General features: G+C 38.4%; 1 protein-coding gene and 1 long non-coding RNA gene across 2 annotated transcripts in view; both read right to left on the minus strand.

Moving 5' to 3' along the window:
* Positions 1-24,521, minus strand: LOC122698936. The gene is made up of 3 exons (XR_006342458.1): positions 24,435-24,521; positions 24,354-24,355; positions 1-67 (listed from the first exon to the last, which is right to left on the minus strand). It is a non-coding gene; the product is annotated as an uncharacterized LOC122698936 (long non-coding RNA).
* VWC2L (von Willebrand factor C domain containing 2 like) overlaps positions 1-25,968 on the minus strand; it is a 181,046-nt gene that overhangs the window by 107,631 nt on the left and 47,447 nt on the right. The window lies entirely within an intron of this gene.

Raw genomic sequence — 25,968 nt, forward strand, 5'->3', positions numbered from 1 at the left:
AAAAGCTATGACCAACCTAGGTAGCATATTAAAAAGCAGAGACATTACTTTGCCAACAAAGGCCCATCTAGTCAATGCTATGGTTTTTCCAGTAGTCATGTATTGATGTGAGAGTTGGACTATAAAGAAAGCTGAGCACTGAAGAATTGATGCTTTTGAACTGTGGTGTTGGAGAAGACTCTTGAGAGTCCCTTGGACTTCAAGGAGAGCCAACCAGTCCATCCTAAATGAAATCAGTCCTGAATATTCATTGGAGAGATTGATGTTGAAGCTGAAGCTCCAATACTTTGGCCACCTGATGCAAAGAACTGACTCATTGGAAAAGACCCTGATGCTGGGAAAGATTGAAGGTGGGAGGAGAAGGGGACGACAGAGGATGAGATGGTTGGATGGCATCACTGACTCAATGGACATGAGTTTGAATAAACTCTGGGAGTTGGGTGATGGACAGGGAGGCCTGGTGTCCTGCAGTAAATGGGGTCACAAAGAGTAGGACACAACTGAATGACTGAACTGAACTAAACAGTTGACTGTAAGGCTGCCCTTCTGGTTATTGACCCTCTTGGACTATTCACGCTAGTTTTTCTGCCATGTTTGGTTATATATTTTTCCAATGTTTCAGTTTTTCACTGTTTCCAAGGAACATTGGATAAATACATTTTTCCAGTGTTTCAGGATCCCAGACCCTGGTGTTATTTTTTCCTCTTGAATATGTGCTATAAACTAAGAAATTGGTTTGCTTTTAGTCACGTTCTCCGACCTCAACCCCACTACTACTTATGGCATTATCTTTTTTGTACTGACCATTTCTTCACCGTATTAATCAATAACATTTTTGAAGAAGTTACACTAGGCACCAGTATCTGGGAAGTGGTATCTTGCACCAATATGGAAATGAGGCTTTATGTTACTTTTATTTTCAAGAAGTAAATAGAGTATTTGTGATGCCTTGATAGTACCAATACTATTGTATCCCCAAATTAGAATTAAGTTAATGTTTTCAATATTTTTCATAGTTTATTATTGTTTATCATGTTCAGTGAGTTAACTGGGCCATGGGCCTCATCTGGCTCGCTCACAAGGTTTCAGTCAACTGTCAGCTCAGATAATCCTGGAAGGTCTAAAAATAACCTTATTCACAAGTCGGAGATTCTGATACTGGCTATCAGCTGGGTCTTTTTTCTCTAAGGTCTCCATAATTCATTGTCTGGCTGGGCTTCCTCACATGATGGTGGAGGTGGTGGTTTAGTTGCTAAGTCATGTCTGACTCTTGCAACCCCATGGACTCTAGCCCACCAGGCTCCGCTGTCCATGGGATTCTCCAGCAAGAACACTGGCATGGGTTGCCATTTCCTTCTCCAGGGGATCTTCCCAACCCTGGAATTGAACCTGCATTGCAGGCAGATTCAGGAGTGTTGCAAAATGATGAAAACAGAGGCTTCAAGGTCTCTTAAGGCTTAGCCTCCGAAGTCTTACAACATCATTTCTGCTTCATCCTATTGGTCTAAGCAATTCATGGGCTTCCCAGGTGGCACAGAGGTAAAGTATACACCTACCAATGCAGGAGGCATAAGAGATGTGGGTTTGCTTTCTGGGTAGGGAAGATCCCCTGGAGAAGGAAATGGCAACCCACTCCAGCATTCTTGCCTGGAAAAATCTCATGGGCAGCGGTGCTAATGGGCTACAGTCTATGGGGTCACAAAGAGTTGGACATAACTGAGTGAGCATGCACACAAGCAATTCATAATATCAAATCAGATTCAAGGGCTAGAGATATAGATTTTACCCCTGTTTAAGTGAGAGGATGAATGAGTCACATTGAACAGGGATTTGCACATTCCTAGAGTTGGGCATTGGAGCTATTACTGTGCATCTCTGTCATCATTTGCTAAGCCAATTTCTTTGGAAGTTTGTATCTCTCTCTGTTCTATAGTCTTTCTACTTGGTTAAGTACTCTGGATTTGGTTTTAGGTTATAAGAGTAAATAGTTTGCTTTATACTTCTGTAGCAGAGACTTCTAGTTGTCCTTCAAAATCCATGATTTCCTTCCTTATTAGAAATAAATACCCACTTTTTTTAGCTGGGCATATGGGACCTCTGAGTATCTGATACCAAAAAAATGCTACATAAACTCTGGACTGATTTCTTCTAGGTTTCTTGAATGTAAAAGAAAATTACATTTCTAAATTACTGGAGCACTATTCTTTGAACATATTTGCAGAAGAACCTGGAAGAACACAACTCCCTTAATTTTTTAATTAGAGAGCTATTCAGAATGTACTGAACTCATCAAGTCATCATCTATTATTTCAATATCATACAGGAATGGGAAGCTAATTATCTTCTTCCTTGCACTTATTCATTTATAACTTTAATTCAACACTAAAATCAGTGACTTCTGGATCTGATTTTGTTAATTCAAGCTATCTTTTTTTTTTCATTAACAGAAAATGAGGAGCTAGTTATTATTTTTAAAAATACTAAAAGAGGAAAAACTAATAGAATTGAATTGGATATAATGTTCTTACTATCTGTTCTACTTCCAGACTATAAAAAAGTTTAAGGGCACTCAATTCTTTGAGAAAGTAGATGCTTTAATAGGTTTACAACATTTTTTTAAATTACTGATTACTTCTTTTTGGTAGATGCAAATAGAGATGAACATTCCAAGTTTTATAATCCAAAAGACCAACAGTAGGGAATAAAGAGGTAACCATGGAAAATAAATAGAGGAATATTATACAGTCATGAAAATGAAAACATGATAACCATAAAGGAAATTTTATAGCTCATGATAAGTAAAATAATAAGATATAATTTTTTTGTATTCTATGAATATATCTTTTAAAAGATATCAGACTAGGAAAGTTTGTTCCATCAGTTTCAAATGCTATATCATGATAACAAAGATAAGTTTGTGATGACCTTACCCATGTGCAGAATTTACAAAGGGAGCAAATTGCTCCATGGGTTTTGGGCTCCTCTACAAGATCAGGATATTATAGGGTGTATTATAGGGTGTCAGAAAGTGGATCAGAGTGGGGAAGGGTCATTTGTGGATGTGGCTGTTCTACTGAAGTCCTCACACTGAACTTGGGAAGAGGCATATGTAGTAGTACTAATTCCTGACTCCAAACCTAATGAAGGGTCGAATTGAGAGCTTTGAAATGTTTCCTGCATTTTGGGAGTTATATAAGACTGATGACTGACCTATACCTGGGAAAGCTATCACTTCGGAATTCAGTTCAGTTCAGTCACTCAGTCGTGTCCGACTCTTTGCAACGCCATGAACCGCAGCACACCAGGCCAACCTGTCCATCACAAACTCCAGGAGTTTACTCAAACTCATGTCCATCGAGTCGGTGATGCCATCCAGCCATCTCATCCTCTGTTGTCCCCTTCTCCTCCTGCCCCCAATCCCTCCCAGCATCAGGGTCTTTTCCAATGAGTCAACTCTTTGCATCAGGTGGCCAAAGTATTGGAGTTTCAGCTTCAGCATCAGTCCTTCCAATGAACACCCAGAACCTATCTCCTTCAGGATGGACTGGTTGGATCTCCTTGCAGTCCAAGGGACTCTCAAGAGTCTTCTCCAACACCACAGTTCAAAAGCATCAGTTTTTCAGTGCTCAGCTTTCTTCACAGTCCAACTCTCACATCCATACATGACCACTGGAAAAACCATAGCCTTGACCAGATGGACCTTTGTTGGTTAAGTAATGTCTCTGCTTTATAATATGCTATCTAGGTTGGTCATAACTTTCCTTCCAAGGAGTAAGCATCTTTTAATTTCATGGCTGCAGTCACCATCTCCAGGGATTTTGGAGCCCCAAAAAATAAAGTCTGACACTGTTTCCACTGTCTCCCCATCTATTTCCCATGAGGTGATGGGACTAGATACCTTGATCTTAGCTTTTTGAATGTTGAGCTTTAAGCCAACTTTTTCACTCTCCTCTTTCACTTTCATCAAGAGGCTTTTTAGTTCCTCTTCACTTTTTGCCATAAGGTTGGTGTCATCTGCATATCTGAGGTGATTGATATTTCTCCTGGCAATCTTGATTCTAGCTTGTGCCTCCTCCAGCCCAGCATTTCTCATGATGTACTCTGCATATAAGTTAAATAAGCAAGGTGACAATATACAGCCTTGACGTACTCCTTTTCCTATTTGGAACCAGTCTGTTGTTCCATGTCCAGTTCTAATGGCTGCTTCCTGACCTGCATACAGGTTTCTCAAGAGGCAGGTCAGGTGGTCTGGTATTCCCATCTCCTTCAGAATTTTCCACAGTTTATTGTGATCCACACAGTCGAAGGCTTTGGCGTAGTCAATAAAGCAGAAAAAGATGTTTTTCTGGAACTCTTTTGCTTTTCTGATGATCCAGTGGATATTGGCAATTTGATCTCTGGTTCCTCTGCCTTTCCTAAAACCAGCTTGAACATCTGGATGTTCTCAGTTCATGTATTGCTGAAGCCTGGCTTGGAGAATTTTGAGCATTACTTTACTAGTGTGTGAGATGAGTGCAATTGTGCAGTAGCTTGAGCATTCTTTCAGATTGCCGTTCTTTGGGATTGGAATGAAAACTGACCTTTTCCAGTCCTGTGGTCACTGCTGAGTTTTCCAAATTTGCTGGCATATTGAGTGCAGTACTTTCACAGCATTATCTTTCAGGATTTGAAATAGCTCAACTGGAATTCCATCACCTTCACTAGCTTTGTTCGTAGTGATGCTTTCTAAGGCCCACTTGACTTCACATTTCAGGATGTCTGACTCTAGGTGAGTGATCACACCATTGTAATTATCTGGGTCATGGGGATAATGAGGAAATAATGGGAAACAATGAGGGCAAGTGAATGGCTAAATAGCTTTCTTTTGTGGCAGAACCAGGAACGATCTGCTGCTTAGAAATATTTGTCAAAGAAAGAGAGGCTTGAGTATATCCCATTGCACTCTTGTGGGCTATATGAGAAAGTGAATCCATGCAGAGTTGTCTTGGGTTCTTCTTAATAGTGTTACATGGAGGTAAGGAGAATCGGTTTCAATTGAAACCAAAGTTTGGGAGTAGTTGGAGAAGGTAGGCAGTGAGAAAATCACATTGTAGGACCACACCTTCTTCCCCATTCCTGGCTTCTAGACTGAAGTTAGAGAAGTGGAGAGTTGACATTAAATAAGGTTTAGAGTTTTAATTAATATCTTGGACTGCTGCTGCTGCTGCTACTGCTAAGTTGCTTCAGTCGTGTCCGACTCTGCAACCCCATGGACGGCAGCCCACCAGGCTCTGCCGTCCCTGGGATTCTCCAGGCAAGAACACTGGAGTGGGTTGCCATTGCCTTCTCCAATATCTTGGACTAGACATTCTAATTAATGAGTTGAGGCTATGTTTGTGACTTTAAGTGCTCAAAGCCCTGGCTGAGTTTTCATCTAAGAGCTAGGAAAGGTAACTTAAACCAAAGAATTCTAAAGAGAAGGTAAGTGTCACTTCATGGCAAATTGTTGGGGAAACAATGAAAACAGTGACAGACTTTATTTTCTTGGGCTCCAAAATCACTGCAGATGGTGACTGCAGTCATGAAATTAAAAGATGCTTGCTCCTTAGAAGAAAAGCTATGACAAACTTAGATAGCATATTAAAAAGCAGAGACATTATTCACTGACAAAGGTCTGTATGGTCAAAGCTATGGGTTTTCCAGTTGTCAGGTATGGATGTGAGAGTTGGACCATAAAGAAGGATGAGCACTGAAGAATTGATGCTTTTGAACTTTGGTGCTGGAGAAGACTCTTGAGAGTCCCTTGGACTGCAAGGAGACCAAGCCAGTCAATCCTAAAGGAAATAAGTCCTGGATATTTATTGGAAGGACTGATGTTGAAGCTGAAGTCCCAATACTTTGGCCACTTGATGCAAAGGACTGACTCATTGGAAAAGACCCCAATTCTAGGAAAGACTGAAGACAGGAGGAGAAGGGATGAAAGAGAACAAGATGGTTGAATGGCATTATCCACTTAATGAACATCAGTTTGAGTAAGCTCCGGGAGTTGGTGATGTACAGGAAAACTTGGCGTGCTGCCATCCATGGAGTTGCAAAGAGTCAGACACAACTGAGTGACTGAACTGAAGTGTCAAAAATAAAGTTATATTTGTTCATAATCTATGTTAGCCCTGATCAACAAACCATAGGCAGAATATGATCTGAAAAATAGTTACATTTTAAAACAGTGATTTCAAAAACTTCCCAACAAAGGAAATCCCAGGGCCAGATGGCTTCACTGAGTTCTACCAAACATACAGAGAATTAATACCAATCCTTCTCATATTATTCCAAAGAACTGAAGAGGAGGCAACAGTTCCAAACCTATTTTGTAAGGCTATCACCATTCTGATACCAAAGTATGACAAAGACAACGCTAGGAATGAAAACTACAGACCAATATTCCTGATGAATGTAGATGCAAAAATCCTCAACAAAATACTAGCAAACTGAATCTAATAGCACCTTAAAATGTTCAAACACCATGGCCAAGTCAGATTTATTTCTGGGATGCATGGATGGCTCAACATATAAAAATCTATTAATATAACAGATCACATTAACAGAACAAAGGATAAAAATTACATGATCATTTCAATAGATGAAGAAGAAGTGTTTGACAAAATTTGACACCTTTTCATGATTAAAAGCTCTCAACACACTTGGGAAGAGAAGGAAATTATCTCAATGTAATAAAGATGACAATAAAAAGCCCACAGATAACATCATTCTCAACAGTAAAAACAAAAAGCTTTTCCTCTAATATCAGGAACAAGGTAAGGATGCCCAATCTTACCATGTCTTATTCAACATAGTACTAGAAGTTCTTCCCAGAGCACATAAGTAGGAAATAAAAAATCAAAACATCCAAATCAAAGGAAGAAGTAAAACTGTCATTGCTTGAAGAGGACATAAGCATGTATATGGAAAACCCTAAAGACTCCCCACCCTCTGCAAAATTGTTAGAACTAATAAATTATTTCAGTAAATTTGCAGATACCAAATCAACATAAAAATGTCTTTCATTTATACATACTAACATTGAACTATCTGAAAAGGAAATTAGGAAAATAATCCCATTTACAATAGCACCAAAAATTATTTAGGAATAAACTTCACTATGGAGATAAAATCTTGCACACTGAAGACTACAAAACACTGTGAAAGAAATTAGACACAAACAAATGGAAAGGCGTCATGGATTGGAAGACTTAACACTGTTCAGATGTCCATGCTACTCAAAGTGATTTACAGATTCAATGGAATCCCTATCAAAATCCAAAGGGCATTTTTCCCACAGAAATAGACATAAAAGTATAAATTTTTTACAGAAGACCACGAATAGCCAAATCAGTCTCAAGAAAGAACAAAACTGGAGGTATCACACTTTCTGATTTGAAACTATTACAAAGCTATAGTAATCAAAACAGTATGGTATTGCCATAAAGGCAGACATATAGACCAAAATGGAGCAGAACATACAACCCAGAAGTAAACTCATGAATGTATGATAAACTAATCTTCAACAAGGGTGCCAAGAATGCACAATGGGAAAAGGATCATCTCTTCAACAAGTTGTACTGGGAAAACTTACATCTACACATCATGAAATTGGATCCTTACCTTACATAGCACACAAAAATCAACTCAAACTAGATTAAAGTCTTAAACATAAGACTCAACTGTAACCCTTCAAGAAGAAAATATAGGGGAAAAGCTTCACGATGTTAGTCTTGTTCTTCGTGGATATGATACTAAAAGCACAGGCAATAAAAACAAAGTAAGTGAGACTACATTAATCTAAGTAGTTCTGGACAGAAAGGAAATAATCAACAGAGTGAAAAATGTATCTTGTGGAATAGGAGAAAATATTTGTTAGCTATGTATCTAAAAGGGGGTTAATCTCACAAATATATTAGGAACTTCCACAATTCAATATTTTAAAAAAAATAAATACCTGATTTTAAAAGTCCTTAACTTGAATAGAAATTTTTCCAAAGAAGACATACAAATATTCAACAGGTATATGAAAAAAATGTTCAGTGTAATAATCATCATGGAAATAAAGGCAAACCATAGGGAGATGTTACTTCACAACTCTCAGGACGGCTATTGTCAAAAACACACAAAAGATAGTAAGTGTTGGCCAAAATGTGGAAGAATTAGAATCCTCGCACATTGTTGATAGGAATGCAAAGTGGTGCAGCTGTTTTGGGAAACTGTGTGAAGGTTCCTCAAAATTAAAAGTAGAACAACCACGTGATCCAGCAATTCCACTTCTGGATAATTATCCAAAAGAATTGAAATCAGAATTTCAGTGAGATTAGCAATCCTATGTTCATTACATCTCTCTTCACAAAAGTCAGATGTGAAAACAACCTAAATGCCCATAAACAGAAAAGTGAATAAAGAAAATGTGGCATAGACACACAATGGAATACTATACAGCCTTTAAAAAGAAAATTCTGCAATATGCTATAACATGAATGTCCTTGAGGACATTATGCTAACTGAAATAAGCCAGGCATAGATAGACAGATACTGCATGATTCCACTTAGATGATGTTGTTGTTATTCAGTTGTTTAGTTGTGTCTGACTCTTTGCCACCCCATGGATAGCAGCATGCCAGGCTTCCCTGTTCTTCCACCATCTCCTGGAGCTTGCTCAAACTCATGTCCATTGAGCTAGTGATGCCATCCAACCATCTCATCCTCTGTCATCCCTTTCTCCTCCTGTCTTCAATCTTTCCCAGCATCAGGATCTTTTCAAATGAGTCAGTTCTTCACATCAGGAGGCCAAATTACTGGAGCTTCAGCTTCAGCATCAGTCCTTCTAGTGAATATTTGGATTGATTTCCTTTAGGAGTGACTGGTTTGATATTGCAGTCCAAGGGACTCTCAAGAGTCTTCTCCAACACCACAGTTCAGAAGCATCAATTCTTCAGTGCTCAACCTTCTTTATGGTCCAACTCTCATATCCATACATGACTACTGGAAAAACCATAGCTATGACTATATGGAGGACATTTGTTGGCAATGTCCCTGCTTTTTAGTATGCAGTCTGTTTGTCATAGCTTTCCTTCCAAGGATCAAGTGTTAGCTATTGCTTTTGTTATGGTTCCAGGGACAGTGATGAGATGAAGCAGGACAGTCCCCTTTCCAGAGGTTGTGGTCAGTGAAGCAAAGAACATTTTTTTATAAATCAAGAAGTTGTTGCAAATCTCCTACCAAAGATTTGTGCCAAAGAAACAGGTTCCCATTAGAGTTGAACCACAGATGACCTCTCTCAAGGCTTTCCAGCAATTTGAAAGCACAACTATGGCTTCTAGGAATGTGATTGGTTGAAGCAGAGAACATGCTGGCCCCATCCATCCTCTGGAGAATTTTCCAACATCAAGGTAGGACAGTAAGAACTCAGTTCACAGCCTCATTAGGAAGGGGAATGTTCTCACAAGTGACATTTTCTAATTCTTTGAGATCTATCCCCTTTCTCCTTACATAGGCACTCCTGATGCTTCAGTTGTGAAGTGGTGGTATTAGCTGCAAGCCTCATGTAACTTTAGCAGGTGGAAGATACATTAACACTGGCAGCCTTTTTCTTATTTACCTGTCTTCTGAACTTTCGATTTTATCACAGTGTAAAATTCAGTCCCTCTGAGCTTGGGTTCTAAAAGAGATTTGGACCTTAAGAGAAGTTAATCTAAATGCCCTTGAATGTGGAAAGAACACCTTGGTTTTGGCTACATAACCAATTGACAAAATAAATGTTTGAAGTTCACCTTTTCTTATTGAGTTTCTACACTGTTAATAAGTAGACGAAATGTAAAAATACTTCAATAGCTCAAAAGGAAAATGAAACAGAGAGAGCATGAAAAAGGCAGGGGAAAATGTGGTTTTGCTTCCAAATGTGCTGAATAAATATAATTATGGATGTAACGAGGCCAGCTTTAGGTTTTAATCACTGTTTTCCAGTACCTAATAATTTGCTATTCAGCACCTGCTGTCATATAGCTTTTGGGTTGGGTGGCATTAGCTCACCAGGTAACCACAAATAATCTCTTTAATTTAAGCCTGTGGTGCATCGGAGCATGAGAGGCTAGACAAATTACATGCACTATGAAAAAAATTTTTATTAAAAAATTTTAAAGTTAATTTTTGGCATTTGATGCCCTGCTCTATAACCAAATGAATATTTTTGCAATTGCTATGCTGTATGGAAACTATCATTTTGACCAGAATGTCAATATGTGGTCTGTAAATTTCATACTGTGTATTAAAAGCTATGCAAGCTAGCAGTTAGAATGTGTATGATTTTATTCTGAATATGTATTATTGAATATATTGATTTAAATGATACAATATGTGCTTCCTGTACCCAGACTCTCTGCATATTGGCAGAGAGATATTTCCTTAAGTCTACAAAGACATCAGCTGTCAATAAACCGAAGATTTCTTTCTGTGAGTGCGAGAATTATTATCACACTGAGAAAGTATAAAGGGGGTCTTATCATGTCCTAGATAATAATATGAGAAAATGGGGAAATCTCTTTAGGAAAAATAAAGAGGAGGAAATAATAAGGACATGGTATTTTTCGCTGCTCTGTTCTATTTTCACGAATTCTGCTGTCGATAACACTGTGACTGGTTTAGATGTGGAAAGACAGACTGATTTTCCTGAGCTGGGTGTGGTCAGGAGACTCAGGTTCAACTTCTGGCTTTGCCAATAGCAGTGTGACCTTAACTAAGTCACTTAGCCTCCTTTGCCATCTGTTACTTCTCTGTAACAGAAGCTCTTGGCAATTGTCAACAATCACAAAGCAACATTTAGCCTACAGATATTTTTTGTTGACCTGCCTTGTTTGTATATTTCTCCAAGCCAAGCCAATGCTCAAAAGTTGGCAGATTTTGCTTAAAAATCAGGTTTCTGGCTTCCATTCAAAAATTGGAAGACTTAATACCAGCATCACATTCTAACAGGCAGAATAAATCAGAGTATAATGGTACCTCCAATTCAAATGTCATGTGCTTCCTCTGTTTGTCTCAGTCTTCACCACTCCCTATTCTCACTGCAAGGCAGGGGCTAAATGCTAGTTCCACTTGCTATGCTTATTGTTGATTTTCTTCTGGGATGGATGTATATTTCAGTTCTCCACCAGCATCTCTGTCTAATACAGAAAGAATAAAAATCAAAGCATCCACAGGTTTCAAATACATCTGGGAAGAGTACATTTCCTTTTTAAATGCAGACTATCTCTTTGGTTTTAATATGCTAACAAAGAGAATTCCTGTTGAAAGAATATGAGCCCATATCACTTTATGTTACTCGCCTGGCCCCTCGAGGCATTTAAATTTGTCATCCCTGGTCCATTTAGGCATAAAATGCTACAATTCTAAAACCTCATGAAGAAACTTCTCAGTAGATGCCTTCTTTTGAATGTCCCATTGATGTACAACAAAGAGAGAGTTTCTTTGGGAAGATGTCTGGATCTAATAGCCAGAAGAAGGGCTGACACATGCAATGTCAAGCTTTCAAAAGAAGGGCTCTGGGGGCCAGACAGTAGCTTGCTGAACAGTTATAAGCAATTTGCATTAGTTCAGGGGCCTCAGTGAGACTGCTATGTGCTAGACAGAATGGCTTTCTCATACCAGATGCTGTTTCTCTCTGTGTATTCCTTCATTTCCACAGTGAACCAAAAATTTCTATTCTTCTTGGCACCGCATTGAGCTTTTTTGGCAATCTGAGAGATCTGAGCAGGGTAGGAAGCTGGTGGTAGCAAGTCAGAGAGAGATAGCATCTCAGACACTTCCTGATAATAGATACAATAATTTACTGGCATTTATGATGTGCCAGGTGCTATGCAGAGTATTTTACATACATTATCTCATATAATCCTCATAATTAGTTTATTAGGAACATATTATTTTCCTCAACACACAGGGAGAGTCTAAAGAGCTGAGAGGTTAAAGGGCTGGCTCAAGTTCATGCAAGCAATGTTGGGGCATTGGTCTCTGTTTTGCCACAGGCTCTGCTAGAAACCACTTCACTGTGTTATATGATGGCTTTAAAAAAAGAAAGATCAGGGAATAAAATGAACGGCTTACTTATGCAATAATAGAAAGTATTTTCCCCCCTCAAATGTAGTTCATAGTTAATCAGTTGTGTCCGACTCTTTTGTGATTCCATGGTCTGTAGCCCACCAGGCTCCTCTGGCCATGGAATTTCTCAGGCAAGAATACTGGAGTGGGTTGCTATTTCCTTCTCCAGAGGATCTTCCTGACCCAGGATTGAACCTGTATCTCCTATGTTTCCTGGTAGAGGGATTCTTTTCCACTAAGCCACCTGGGAAGCCCCTAAAGGCTGTCACATTTTCCTACAAATATGCATTTTTGTCTTCTAATTCATATTTGACAAAATACTTTCACATACATTTAACTCTCACAACAGACTCAAGAGGTAGGCAGGTCGGCTGTTACTGACTGCTAGTCCCTTAGAGGTGAAGTGGCTTGCTCAAGGTTACACCGCTAATTGAATTGAACTACAGTTGTCTGTGCCCTATCCTCCTCACTCCCTAGGATGCCATGGTGCTTCCCTTCTTGTAGGTAGCAGGCTGCTAAGCTTTTATGTGTGAAACAGCCTCTTCTCATACAAAATGGGGGGAAATGACCTGTTTTCTATGTAAATTATACAATATTTTCTTCTTTCTCAATTTTTCTTTCAATATTGCAGGTACATGGCAATAAAACAAAAATATTGGAAATTGGGTTAAACTGATATAGTGATCTTTTCATTTTTGAACCCTTAGATTCTTCTGTCTGCCCTAGGTAGAATTTTCAGACTGGCATGATATCTTTGAGAGGTATCTGGGATGATTAAATTCTTTCCTCATAGTATCACAAACCTCATTTGTTACTGATTAGCTCACTTAGACTTGTGCTAATAAGACCAAGATGATGATGTATATATAGAGAGTTATCTATTTTATACAGAGTATCAATAGTGTATATATGTCAGTCACACTCCCCAAATTTATTGCACCCCCTCTTCCACCTGCGGTGTCCATACATTTGTTCTCTGTATCTCTGTCTCTCTTTCTGTCTTGTAAACAGGTTCCTCTGAACCATTTTTCTAGATTCCACATATATGTGTTAATAAATGGTATTTGTTTCTCTCTTTCAAAACCACCAAAATTGTAAACTCTGCTTTTTTCCCAGACTCAGGCTATTAAATAGCTGTGTATAAACTAGGTGTATTTTTCTATATATTCCTACGTGAATATTTACTGAGAGGGAGGAACAAAAATGCAATATTTCTCAAACTCTGTTCCATGAAATGATAACAGATATTCTGAACAAATGAGATTTCTGCCACCATGGTTGCATGAAATGCCAATCTTTTGAATATGGAACTTGTGTTCTAGTTCTCATCAATTTGTTGCCTGTCTTTGGGTGATGTTCTACATCAGGATTCCTCATATACGAGGTGGCTCTCACTCAACAGGTATGAGCTGAACATGCAGAAGCATGACCATGATATATTTTCTATCAGTGTTTGCTTGGTATTAAATTTTCCACGATGTGTTTGTCACTGTTATTGGCAAACACTTCTAGCTCTGGTGCATGTGCACCAGGTATTTTTTTTTTTTTTAATAGAAAATGTTTCTGTTTTTTTTTCTAATTCTGTAGTGGAAATGTCATGTTTTCTGAGTACAGCATTTTAATTTTTCTTGGGGAAATACCCACTGTCACTACCCTGTGACTCTCGTGGTGGTGTCTTCACCCTCATCTTAGAGAATGGGAATGTGGCTCCAGCCTGGTCAACTCTGCATCACATTCTTCCATTGAGGGGGATTGGTTCAGGAATCTGTTTATCCTCCCCAATAGGAGTCACACCACATACTAATGTTAGACAAAGTATCTATCCATTCCTTCATCCTCCACTAGATACAGACATATAAGAAGTAAGCCTGAAGCTGCTGGCAGCCACTGTGTTTCCATGAAGGGCCTCAAAAATGCAACCAACAAGAGAAACACAGAACAGAGAAATGAAAAAAAATCAAGTCCCCATATTGCCCCAGACCCTTGATTCATCTAGGCCTAGAGCCAGTGACCTTGAGTTTTTCAGTTAGGTGAATTTTTTTGTCTCAAGTCAGGTAGAGCTTGGTTTCTTTGTTCTTTGTAACTGAGCTGGTCCTCACTAATGCAACCAGGAAAAACAAAGAAGCAAAAGTCAGAGAGAAGGACACGTGCATAGTATTAAAGCCTGTAGACCCATGAGTTTGTTCTCGAACCCCAATTTGTTGTTCAGTTTGCCTTTAGTTAATGTAAGTTTGAATGACATTGTTACACCCAGGCAGTCTGCTCATGGAGCACATGTTGGCTGTGTGGTTTAGTGGAGAGAGCATGGGCTTTTGTGAAAATAAGTGCAACAGTTTTGCAACTGTGTGAGCCAATGATGAGTAAGTTTCTAAGCCTCAGTTTCATCTATAGAAGCACCATTGGGAAACTTAAATGAGAGTACATGTGCTAGTAATTGACCTAGATGCCCAATAAAGGTCTATTTCACAGACAAATCTACCTTTTATAGCTTTACTTTCATCTAACCTACTCATGTTACAGTGCATAAGATAATGCCTTCACTTTATCCATTCCTGCCTTAAGTTGTTCATTAATTCATCAATTTTAGTCTCCAGTAAGTTTCTATGAATAATCTTAGTTTTCCATTTAAATTTCACATACTCATGTACCCATGAGATGCAAAGTAAAGACTCTACAAGCACTTGGCGGGAAGGATGTAAGCTTTGAAACTTTTCCTCTCCCAAGAGACTTCCAGGAATGTAATGTAGCTTAGAGCCTCACCAGTCTAGACAGTGTCATCTTCCTCCCTTCCTTGGGAAGATTACTGAGACATTTGTACAAACAATAAAAATTGCTGAGCAATCATTGAGATTACTTTTAAAAATTCTTGTAGGGAGAAAGATGTCTTGTAATCAAGAAGATACATTTTATAAATGACCTTGAACATAATTTAAAAAAAATTTAAAGGATAGTTGACTTGCAATATTATATTAATTTTAGGTGTATAACATAGTGATTCAATATTTTATAGCTTATACTCCATTTAAAGTATTATAAAATAATGTCTATATTTCCCTGTGATGTATAGCACATCCTTGTAGCTTGTTTTTTACATAATAGCTGGTGTCTAGTCTGAATCTGCCCATGACATGCTCACTTATCTGTCATAATTGAGGTTCTGTTATTTCTGTTTGCTTATTCTTTGAAAAGCAAATATTTTTATTTTCCTGTAGGGAGTCTTTCAAACAACTCTAGGCAATTTCTGTTGAAGTCTCTGAAACAATAGTGAAAGTCAATATTTTTCATTTCTAAGAATGAAAAGAACAAGACACAGATGTTATCATTTGAAATTAGATTGTTCTTTACCTGTTGGTGTCTAAAGTGTAACCATAGATGACTGAAGTATCTAGGACTGTCAGAGGCATAGAGGGATGATGATTGAGAAATATCAAGTGGTATGAAGCAAAGAGAAAAAAATAAAGAAACTCACAGAAATTTTCAAATAGACTCTCCAATATGTAATTCCTATTTTTATTATGTTCCTAAATGCATTCTCTCAGGTTTTTGTTGCTTATTGTGTGAGTAGAGAGGAGGAAGTAGGACAGGCATCTGTTTGACCAGCCAATTCCTAACACTCTATCAATTCTTTGTATAAATATACACCAATAAAAAAAGATGTTAAACTCATTAAATTGAAATCAGTTTTTACAGCTGTGCTTAAATTAGTGGACATAATGGTTCAAAGATTCCCATAAGGACCAGTAGATTTACCCATTTTAAGCTTGTATGCACGCTCAGTCATGTCTAACTCTTTGCAACTCTGTGGACTATAGCCCACCCGTCTCCTCTGTCCGTGGGTTTCTCCAGCCAAGAATACTGGAGTGGATTGCCATTTCCTCCTCCAGGGGATATTCCTGACCCAGGGATTGAACCCTCATCTCCTGCAATGGTAGGCAGATTCTTTACCACTGAGCTACTTAGGAAGCCCTTCTCCATATTGGCTATTTATAATTAATTCTCTCTAATAGCCAAAGTGACAAAGTTCTATTCACTTTTTCCTCTCTCTAGGCACTCTTTAGCAGATTTCCCCATATTTTTCCTCTGAGCAAATTGCAGTAAGATCTCAGTTGCCTTTTACTTGTTTGCTTGCCTAGGTTTCCCTTCAAGTTGGAAACTTCTTGAAGGTAAGGACAAATCTTGGTCACCACTGTATTTCTAGCAATGCACCTGGTATTTTGTGGATACTCAATAAGTAGGTGTTTTGACTGAAGGAGGGCAATAAATATTGCTAAACGGAACTGAGCACAAAAGAGTTCATATTTTAATTTAATTTATTGTGCTGCAGTATATCTATTCCTCATGATAATAACAATATATGCTACTAGAAAGATATGGCTGCTAAAAAGGAACTCTCATCAGCCATTTTTCAACATTTCACTGAAAACTTTGGGCACCTTTTCCTCCCAAGAATTACTTAGAAATGGGTTTAATTTTTTTTTTTCCCCCGAAGGGAGTCTTGGGGCAGGGTGTTTCTCAAACCTATTAAAGTGACAGATCCCCTAATCTTCTTCAGTAAACATTGTCATTAGCATTTTAACCACACACTTTTACTTGTATGTGTACTAGTGAGTGAAGTCAAGTGAAGTCACTCAGTCATGTCCGACTCTTTGCGACCCCATGGACTGTAGCATACCACGCTCCTCCATCCATGGGATTTTCCAGGCAAGAGTACTGGAGTAGGTTGCCATTTCCTTCTCCAGAGGATCTTCCTAACCCAGGGAACGAACATGGGTCCCCCGCATTGTAAGCAGATGATTTACCGTCTGAGCCACAAAGGAAGTCTGAAGGTGTACTAGTACTTACAAAATCAAAAATAACCTTAAGAATCATTTGTTTGGCACTCAACACCCAGCAGCATTTAAAAACAGATTAAATTCTATAAAATACCCGTCATAAAAATGTACAAGCATTCCTGTTAAGTAAAAACAAACCAACAAACACCTGTCAGATATCACACAGAATATATATTTCTTTAGTTTAAAAAATGGGTCCTGTGAGAGTAGCAAAGTTGGGTGATGGTCCTAGCTCTTTCTGCTATTGTCTTCTGAGCAATTCACCTTCACTTGCTATTCTTGGATTTTTCTTCAAGTGCAAAATAAAAGTTTTTTTAAGAGTTCTTTTTTTGGGGGGGATGAGGACCATTTTTAAAGTCTTTATTGAAATTGTAACAATATTGCTTCTCTTTTATATTTTGGTTTTTTGGCTGCAAGGCATGTGTTCCTCGACCAGGGATCAAATCTTCACTCTGTGCATTGGAATGCAAAGTCTTAACCACTAGATTGCAAGGGAAGTCCCCAAAATAAAAAATTTACATCAAAATAATTCCCAAGGTCTCTGTCAGTTTTAAAATTCTGTTTTTCTATTATTTTCCATTTTCTCTAGAAAATAATTGGGGAAAATGGATTTACAGAGTCCGCCGTCGAGCTCTCTTCTTAAAACTGTATCTGTCCTGTAATGAGTCTTTCCCTGTATCTACATTATCACTGTATTGTGTTACATATATTAATAGTTTTCTTGAGGGCTGGGCTTCCTTGGTAGCTCAGACGGTAAAGAATCTGCCTGCAATGTAGGAGACCCAGATTTGATGCCTGAGTCAGGAAGATGCCCTGGAGAAGGGAATGGCTACCCATTCCAGTATTCTTGCCTTGAGACGGAATTATGTGGACAGAGGAGCCTGGTGGGCTACAGTCCATGGGTTTGCAAAAAGTTGGACATGACTGAACGACTAACACACACTGACAACTCAAATGTAACATCACTTTGTCCCTTGCCTTTTTTAAGTTAGTCAGTCAGTTCAGTCGCTCAGTCGTGTCCAACTCTTTGCGACCCCATGAATCGCAGCACGCCAGGCCTCCCTGTCCATCACAAACTCCCGGAGTTTACTCAAACTCATGCTCATCGAGTCGGTGATGCCATCCAGCCATCTCATCCTCTTCTCCTCCTGTCCCCTTCTCCTCCTGCCCCCAATCCCTCCCAGTATCTGGGTCTTTTCCAATGAGTCAACTCTTCACATGAGGTGGCCAAAGTATTGGAGTTTCAGCTTCAGCATCAGTCCTTTGAAAATGAACACCCAGGACTGATCTCCTTTATGATGGACTGGTTGGATCTCCTTGTAGTCCAAGGGACTCTCAAGAGTCTTCTCCAACACCACAGTTCAAAAGCATCAATTTTTTGGTGCTCAGCTTTCTTTATAGTCCAACTCTCACATCCATACATGACCACTGGAAAAACAATAACCTTGACCAGACAGACCTTTGTCGGCAAAAGTATTGTCTCTGCTTTTTAATATGCTATCTAGATTGGTCATAACTTTCCTTTCAAGGAGTAAGCATCTTTTAATTTCTGTTTAAAGGTATCAGAGTCTCTTTTCCCTCTAGAAGATTTAACTCTAAGATCCTTGGATGCTTGAAGAATGCTGAGACATAGGGAAAATCAGCCCCTTTTCTATTCTTTACAACCATGCTATAGAAAAAAATAATCATAGCACGAGCATTCATTTATACAGCCGGGATTCTTTCTTAGGCCTTTCTTTAATGAGAAGGAAATAGTCTTAAAGTTTACATTTTACTTCAACATAGGAAGTTTTAAAAAGCTGATATGAATAAAGAGCCATTTTAGAAAATTTATTAGTTTGTCCTAATACACTTCAAGGTGATATTTTACTTCCAGTTATCCCTGAGGAAATAGATCTCAGATTATATAAATTTTATTTTCATATTCTCTTATACACTGTACCCATGACACTTTAAAGAGCTTTTAGTGAGGAAGTATGACTCTGAAGCAGACCCACTTCTCGTGTAAGGTTGCGGCTGGGTACACGGGTCACACTAGTGCTGACTGACGGCATCATTGGCACAGGATTATGGGATTGCGTAGCTTCAGTGTGCTTTGTTGCACTCATCCCACACGCTAGTAAAGTAGCGCTCACAATTCTCCAAGCCAGGCCTCAGCAATACGTGAACTGTGAACTTCCAGATGTTCAAAATGGTTTTAGGGAAAGCACAGGAACCAGAGATCAAATTGCCAACATCCGCTGGATCATCGAAAAAGCAAGAGAGTTCCAGAAAAACATCTATTTCTGCTTTATTGACTATGCCAAAGCCTTTGACGGTGTGGATCACAATAAACTGTGGAAGATTCTGAAGGAGATGGGAATATCATACCACCTGATCTGCCTCTTGAGAAACCTGTAAGCAGGTCAGGAAGCAACAGTTAGAACTGGACATGGAACAACAGACTGGTTCCAAGGAGGAAAAGGAGTACATCAAGGCTGTATATTGTCACCCTGCTGATTTAACTTATATGCAGAGTACATCATGAGAAACGCTGGGCTGGATGAAGCACAAGCTGGAATCAAGACTGCTGGGAGAAATATCAATAACCTCAGATATGCAGATGACACCACCCTTATGGCAGAAAGTGAAGAAGAACTAAAGAGCCTCTTGATGAAAGCAAAAGAGGAAAGTGAAAAAGTTGGCTTACAGCTCACCATTCAGAAAACTAAGATCATGGCATCCAGTCCCATCACTTCATGACAAATAGATGGGGAAACAGTGGCTGGCATTATTTTTTTGGGCTCCAAAATCACTGCAGATGGTGATTGCAGCCATGAAATTAAAAGACACTTACTCCTTGGAAGGAAAGTTATGATCAACCTAGACAGCATATTAAAAGCAGAGACATTACTTTGTCAACCAAGGTCCATCTAGTCAAGGCTATGGTTTTTCCAGTAGTCATGAATGGATGTGAGAGTTGGACTGTAAAGAAAGCTGAGCACTGAAGATTTGATGCTTTTGAACTGTGGTGTTGGAGAAGACTCTTGAGAGTCCCTTAGACTGCAAGGAGATCCAACTAGTCCATCCTAAAGGTGGTCAGTCCTGGGTGTTCATTTTAAGGACTGATGTTGAAGTTGAAACTCCAGTACTTTGGCCACCTGATGCAAAGAGCTGACTCATTAGAAAAGACCCTGATGCTGGGAAAGATTGAGGGCAGGAGGAGAAGGGGACAACAGAGGATGAGATGGCTGGACGGCCTCACCGACTCATTGGACATGGGTTTGGATAGACTCTGGGAGCTGGTAATGGACAGGGAGGCCGGGCGTGCTGCAGTTCATGGGGTCGCAAAGAGTTGGACATGACTGAGCGACTGAACTGAACTGAAGTGTCCTTTGTGTATTTTTCATCATTGGGCAATTCAGTAGGAAAATGCAATCATTTGATATTTTGTAAAAGTTATAATAATACAGATGTTTTAAAAATGGTTATATTTTATACTGAAAATATTTATTAAAATTTTATTTATTTAAATATTTACACCATGATCTGAGAGTATCTATCAATATAAAGAACATATGTTTTAATATTTTTTAATATTAAATATTTTAAATATTTAAATTTTAAATATTAAATATTACCAACATGCATTGGTAATATTTTTAAATAAAAAAATATTGTATACTTTTAACAAAGTTTAAATTGGTAATATTAAGTTTTCAAAAGCTCATATCTCCAACATCTAAGAAGGGATTTGTAAGCTACCAAAATAATACAACTTCTAAAAACTCCTAAAGTTTTGTTCCTATATCTGCAACCATGCCCTATGTTTGGTGGTTTGTCAAGTGAACCAGTTTCCTCCTCTATGTATTCCTGTGGATTTCTGAATCTCTGGGCCTCCTTTTCTTCTGCACACTCTTGTTCTCAGTATTCATCATTAACCTAAGTTTTAAAATTACCAAATTTATATTCTTTTCATTTTATCACTTTCACTCTTGCAACATAAATTTTCTTCCCCTGCTCATCTACAGAAAATCTCTTTTAAAATTCTATTAGTCAGCAAAATCTTTTAAGGTGATTAAGTTAGAAACGTTCTAATGCCCTCAGCTGGAATGTACAATTAGATAATCCATTATTAAATGTCCTATTTGTATTTTATGGTAAATAATAACCAAAGCACTATAGGAAGTGGAAAGTCTTTGGAATCAGAATCATCTGAATTTGAAAGCTAAATACATCACTTACTGGATATTTGGAACATTTTTTCACATTCCTAAACCTAATTTCTTGAGAGTCCCTTAAACAGCAAGGAGATCAAACCAGTCAATCCTAAAGGAAATCAACGCTGAATATTCAGTGGAAGGACTGATGCTAGAGCTCCAATACTTTTGCCACCTGATGGGAACAGCCATCTCATTGGAAAAGACCCTGAAGTTGGAAAAGATTGAGGGCAAGAGGAGAAGGAGGTGACAGAGGATGAGATGGTTGAATAGCGTCACTAAGTCAATGAGCATGAGTTTGAGCAAACTCTGAGAGATAGTGAAGGACAGGGAACTCTGGTGTGCTGCAGTCCATGGGGTCTCAAAGAGTCAGACATGACTTAGAGACTAAACAAACACAACAACAAACCTAATTTCCCTCACTTACATAAATGGTAAAATAAAAAACAGGCAAAAACCTCATAATGTGTTACTAAGAATGAGAAATAAGTAAACTATCTAGCAAAATGGCTAAGACATAGTAGGTCAAGTAGTATGTACACAGTACTCATTATTGAGTGATAACCATTTGGCAGCTATTGAGAGGGCAAAGAATAATACTCTTTTATTTTTGTTTAGCTATGAATTGCTCAGCACTGTTGTGATAGGTATAGATTGTACCAGCCTAGGTCTCTGTTGAAAAATACAAGCTATGAAATTAAACTATGCTCGTCCAGTTATGTCCAAGGTAGAGTACCTGAGAAGATTTATATCCCCACTAGAAATCATGAAAACAAATACAATCTGTGAAACAGTTTTTAACACACTGGGTATTGGGCAAGGGAGGACATTCCTAAAAGAAGGGAAACAAATGAGGGGAATTCTGTGGTTGTCCTAAGTTTCTGCCTTGAGAGTTTTTAACTCATAGAGCTAGGCAGTGAAACCCAGGTGACTCCCAGTATTGAGGAAACAGAGCTACAGTTTTTTGAAGACCAAGGCGCTGAGAGTTTGCAGGACAGAATACTGCTGAGGGGAGACATGCCAGAGACAGGACTCCAGGCCCTGCAGTTTGTTTCCCTTAAGTATTTAGCTGAGTACTGATCAGCATATGCATGTGAGAAAACTACCCAAGGCCAGGAAAGAACTAACAGTGGGTAGAGCTGGGAAAAGTACCATCCCCACCAACCAGACTGAAAAATCATATGACTGACAGGGTACTGAGTACAGTACTCAATTTTTACCTTAGTAGAGAAAGAATTAGCCCTGGACTAAGCACTGTTCTAGTCCTGCTGAACAATTCTTAAAAATCAGATGTAAAAGGAACGAAATAGTTCCCAGTAACTTAACTTTGTACTACAGCAAATCTCAAAAAAATTCTGGAATTAGAACTGCCATATGACCCAGCAATCCCACTTCTGGGCATACACACCGAGGAAACCAGATCTGAAAGAGACACATGCACCCCAATATTCATCGCAGCACTGTTTATAATAGCCAGGACATGGAAGCAACCTAGATGCCCATCAGCAGACGAATGGATAAGGAAGCTGTGGTACATATACACCATGGAATATTACTCAGCCATTAAAAAGAATTCATCTGAATCAGTTCTAATGAGATGGATAAAACTGGAGCCCATTATACAGAGTGAAGTAAGCCAGAAAGATAAAGACCAATACAGTATACTAACGCATATATGTGGAATTTAGAAAGATGGTAATGATAACCCTATATGCAAAACAGAAAAAGAGACACAGATGTACAGAACAGAATTTTGGACTCTGTGGGAGAAGGCAAGGGTGGGATGTTTCGAGAGAATAGCATCGAAACATGTATATTATCTAGGGTGAAACAGATCACCAGCCCAGGTTGGATGCATGAGACAAGTACTTGGGCCTGGTGCACTGGGAAAACCCAGAGGAATCGGGTGGAGAGGGAGGTGGGAGGGGGGATCGGGATGGGGAATACATGTAAATCCATGGCTGATTCATGTCAATGTATGACAAAAACCACTACAATTAGCCTCCAACTAATAAAAATAAATGGGAAAAAAAAAGAGCATCCAGAAATGAAAAAAAAAAAAATTATAGAAATGCAAAATATCTAGCACCCAACGAGGTAAAAGTTACCATGCCTGACATTCAATTAAAAAAAGATCTAGAGCTACCATATATTAAAATAAGCAGAAAAAATGAAAACATAACTTTTTTCCATATAAAAAAAAAAACTTAAGTAGAATCTAGGAATACAAAGAGTTGGACATGACCATAGGGTTCGCAAAGATTCAGACATGACTGAGAGACTGACAAAGGAATACAAAACCAAAACCGCAACAAAAAAAAACCCTACCCTCTAGAGATGAAAACTGCAAAGTATGAATATATAAGATATGCTTATTGTTAGATTAGATAATGCAGAAGAGAAGATTAGTAAGTTTTAAGTTAACAGGAGCTAGCTATACCAAATGAAAATCAAAAGAATGGAGCATCAGAAAAGATGCATAGAGCATGATGTGTGGAATATTTTTTGGCAACCCAATGCATGTATAATTGGGATTCCCAAAGCTAGGGGAGAGACAAAGACATATTTGAAGAAATAAAGGTTGAATTTTTTTTTCAAATTTGGAAGAAACTATAAACCCACAGATGTTAATGAAGCATAAGGAACACTAAGAAAACCATGTCAAGATACATAATAATCACATTGCACACACACACAAAAAAAAGATAAGGGGAAAATCTTAAAAATGGCTAGAGGATGGAGTGGAGGGAAACATCTTATATTCACAGGAATAAAGATAAGAGCTAATAGCTCATCAGGAAAAAGAAATGCAAGGGAAAATACTGTGGAGCAACATCTTCAAAGTACTGAAAGAAAGAGAAAACAATAATAACCCATCAATGAAGAATTCTACACTATTAATGAAGTTCTGATTAAAAAGCAACACCCAATCTTATGCTGCTCTTTAGAAGAAGACTTCAAATATACAAACATAAAAGATAAAAATAGAATGATAGAACAAGTTAACAGCATCTTACACTAATCAAAAGAAGTTGCATTGGCTATATTAATGTCAGCACAAAGTAGATTACTGAGCAAAAAATATAAAGAAATGAAGAACGTCATTTAATAATTAGAAAGAGGTCAATTTGTGAAAACTCATAATGAATTCTAAATATTGATGCACACAATAAAGACTTTAAAATTTATGTAACAAAGCTGATAAAACTGCTAGAAAACTAGATAAATTTATAGTCAAAGGTTTCAATATCCCTCTCTCAGACATTACTTGGCCAGCAAAGATCCATACAGTCAAAGCTACGGGTTTTTCCAATAGTCGTGTATGGCTGTGAGAGCTGGACCATAAAGAAGACTGAGCACCAAAGAATTGATGCTTTTGAACTGTGGTGTTGGAGAAAACTCAAGAGTCCCTTGCACTGCAAGGAGACCAAACCAGCCAATTCTAAAGGAAATCAGTCCTGAATATTCTTTGGAAGGACTGATGCTGAAGAAGATTGAAGGCAGGAGGGGAAGGGGATGACAGAGGATGAGATGGTTGGATGGCATCACTGACTCAATGGACATGAGTTTGAGCAAGCTCCAGGAGATGGTGAAGGAGAGGGAAGCCTGGCATGCTGCTATCCATGGGGTCTCAAAGAGTTGGACATGACTGAGTGACCAAACAAAAATAATTAATAGAACAAACTAGACAGAATAGTTAAAAAGAATATGAAAGACTTGAACAACACTATCAATCATCTTAGCTTAATTAATAACTATAGAATCCATACTCAAAAACAGCAGAATATACATTTTTCACAGGCACACAAGGAATATTTCCAAGATAGAATATCAGTTCAATCTTTCCCAGCATCAGGGTCTTTTCCAATTAGCCAGTTTTGTATAGTTCCTCTGTATATTTTTACCACCTCCTCATAATATCTTCTGCTTTTGTTAGGTTCTTACTGTTCCTGTGCTTTATTGTGCCCATCTTTGCATGAAATGTTCCCTTGTTATGTCTAATGTTCTTGTAAAGAACAATATTGCATAGGAACCTGGAATGTTAGGTCCATGAGTCAAGGTAAATTGGAAGCGGTCAAATAGGAGATGGCAAGAGTGAACATCAACATTTTAGGAATCAGTGAACTAAAATGGACCAGAATGGGTGAATTTAATTCAGATGACTTTTATATCTAACTACTGTGGACAAGAATCCCTTAGAAGAAACAGAGTATCCATCATAGTCAACAAAAGAGTCTGAAATGCAGCATTTGGTTGCAATCTCAAAAATGACAGAATGATCTCTGTTCATTTCCAAGGCAAGCCATTCAACATCACAGTAATCCAAGTCTATGTCCCAACCACTAATGCCAAAGAGGCTGAAGTTGAATGGTTCTATGATGACGTACAAGACCTTCTAGAACTAACATGAAAAAAAGATGTCCTTTTCATCACAGGGGACTGGAATGCAAAAGTAGGAAGTCAAGAGATACCTGAAGTAATAGGCAAGTTTGGCCTTGGAGTACAAAATGAAGCAGGACAAAGCCTAACAGATTTTTGCCAAGAGAACTCATAGCTCTAGTCATAGCAAACACCCTCTGCCAACAACACAAGGGAAGACTCTACACATGGACATCACCAGATGGTCAATACCAAAATCAGATTGATTATATTCTTTGCAGCCGAAGATGGAGTAGCTCTATATATAGTCAGCAAAAACAATACTGGGAGCTGACTATGGCTCAGATTATGAATTCCTTATTGCCAAATTCAGACTTAAATTGAAGAAAGTAGGGAAAACCACTAGCCTATTCAGGTGTGACCTAAATCGAATCCCTTATGAT

The sequence above is a fragment of the Cervus elaphus genome, chromosome 8 (assembly GCF_910594005.1).
Source record: "Cervus elaphus chromosome 8, mCerEla1.1, whole genome shotgun sequence".
Taxonomy (NCBI): Eukaryota; Metazoa; Chordata; class Mammalia; order Artiodactyla; family Cervidae; genus Cervus; species Cervus elaphus.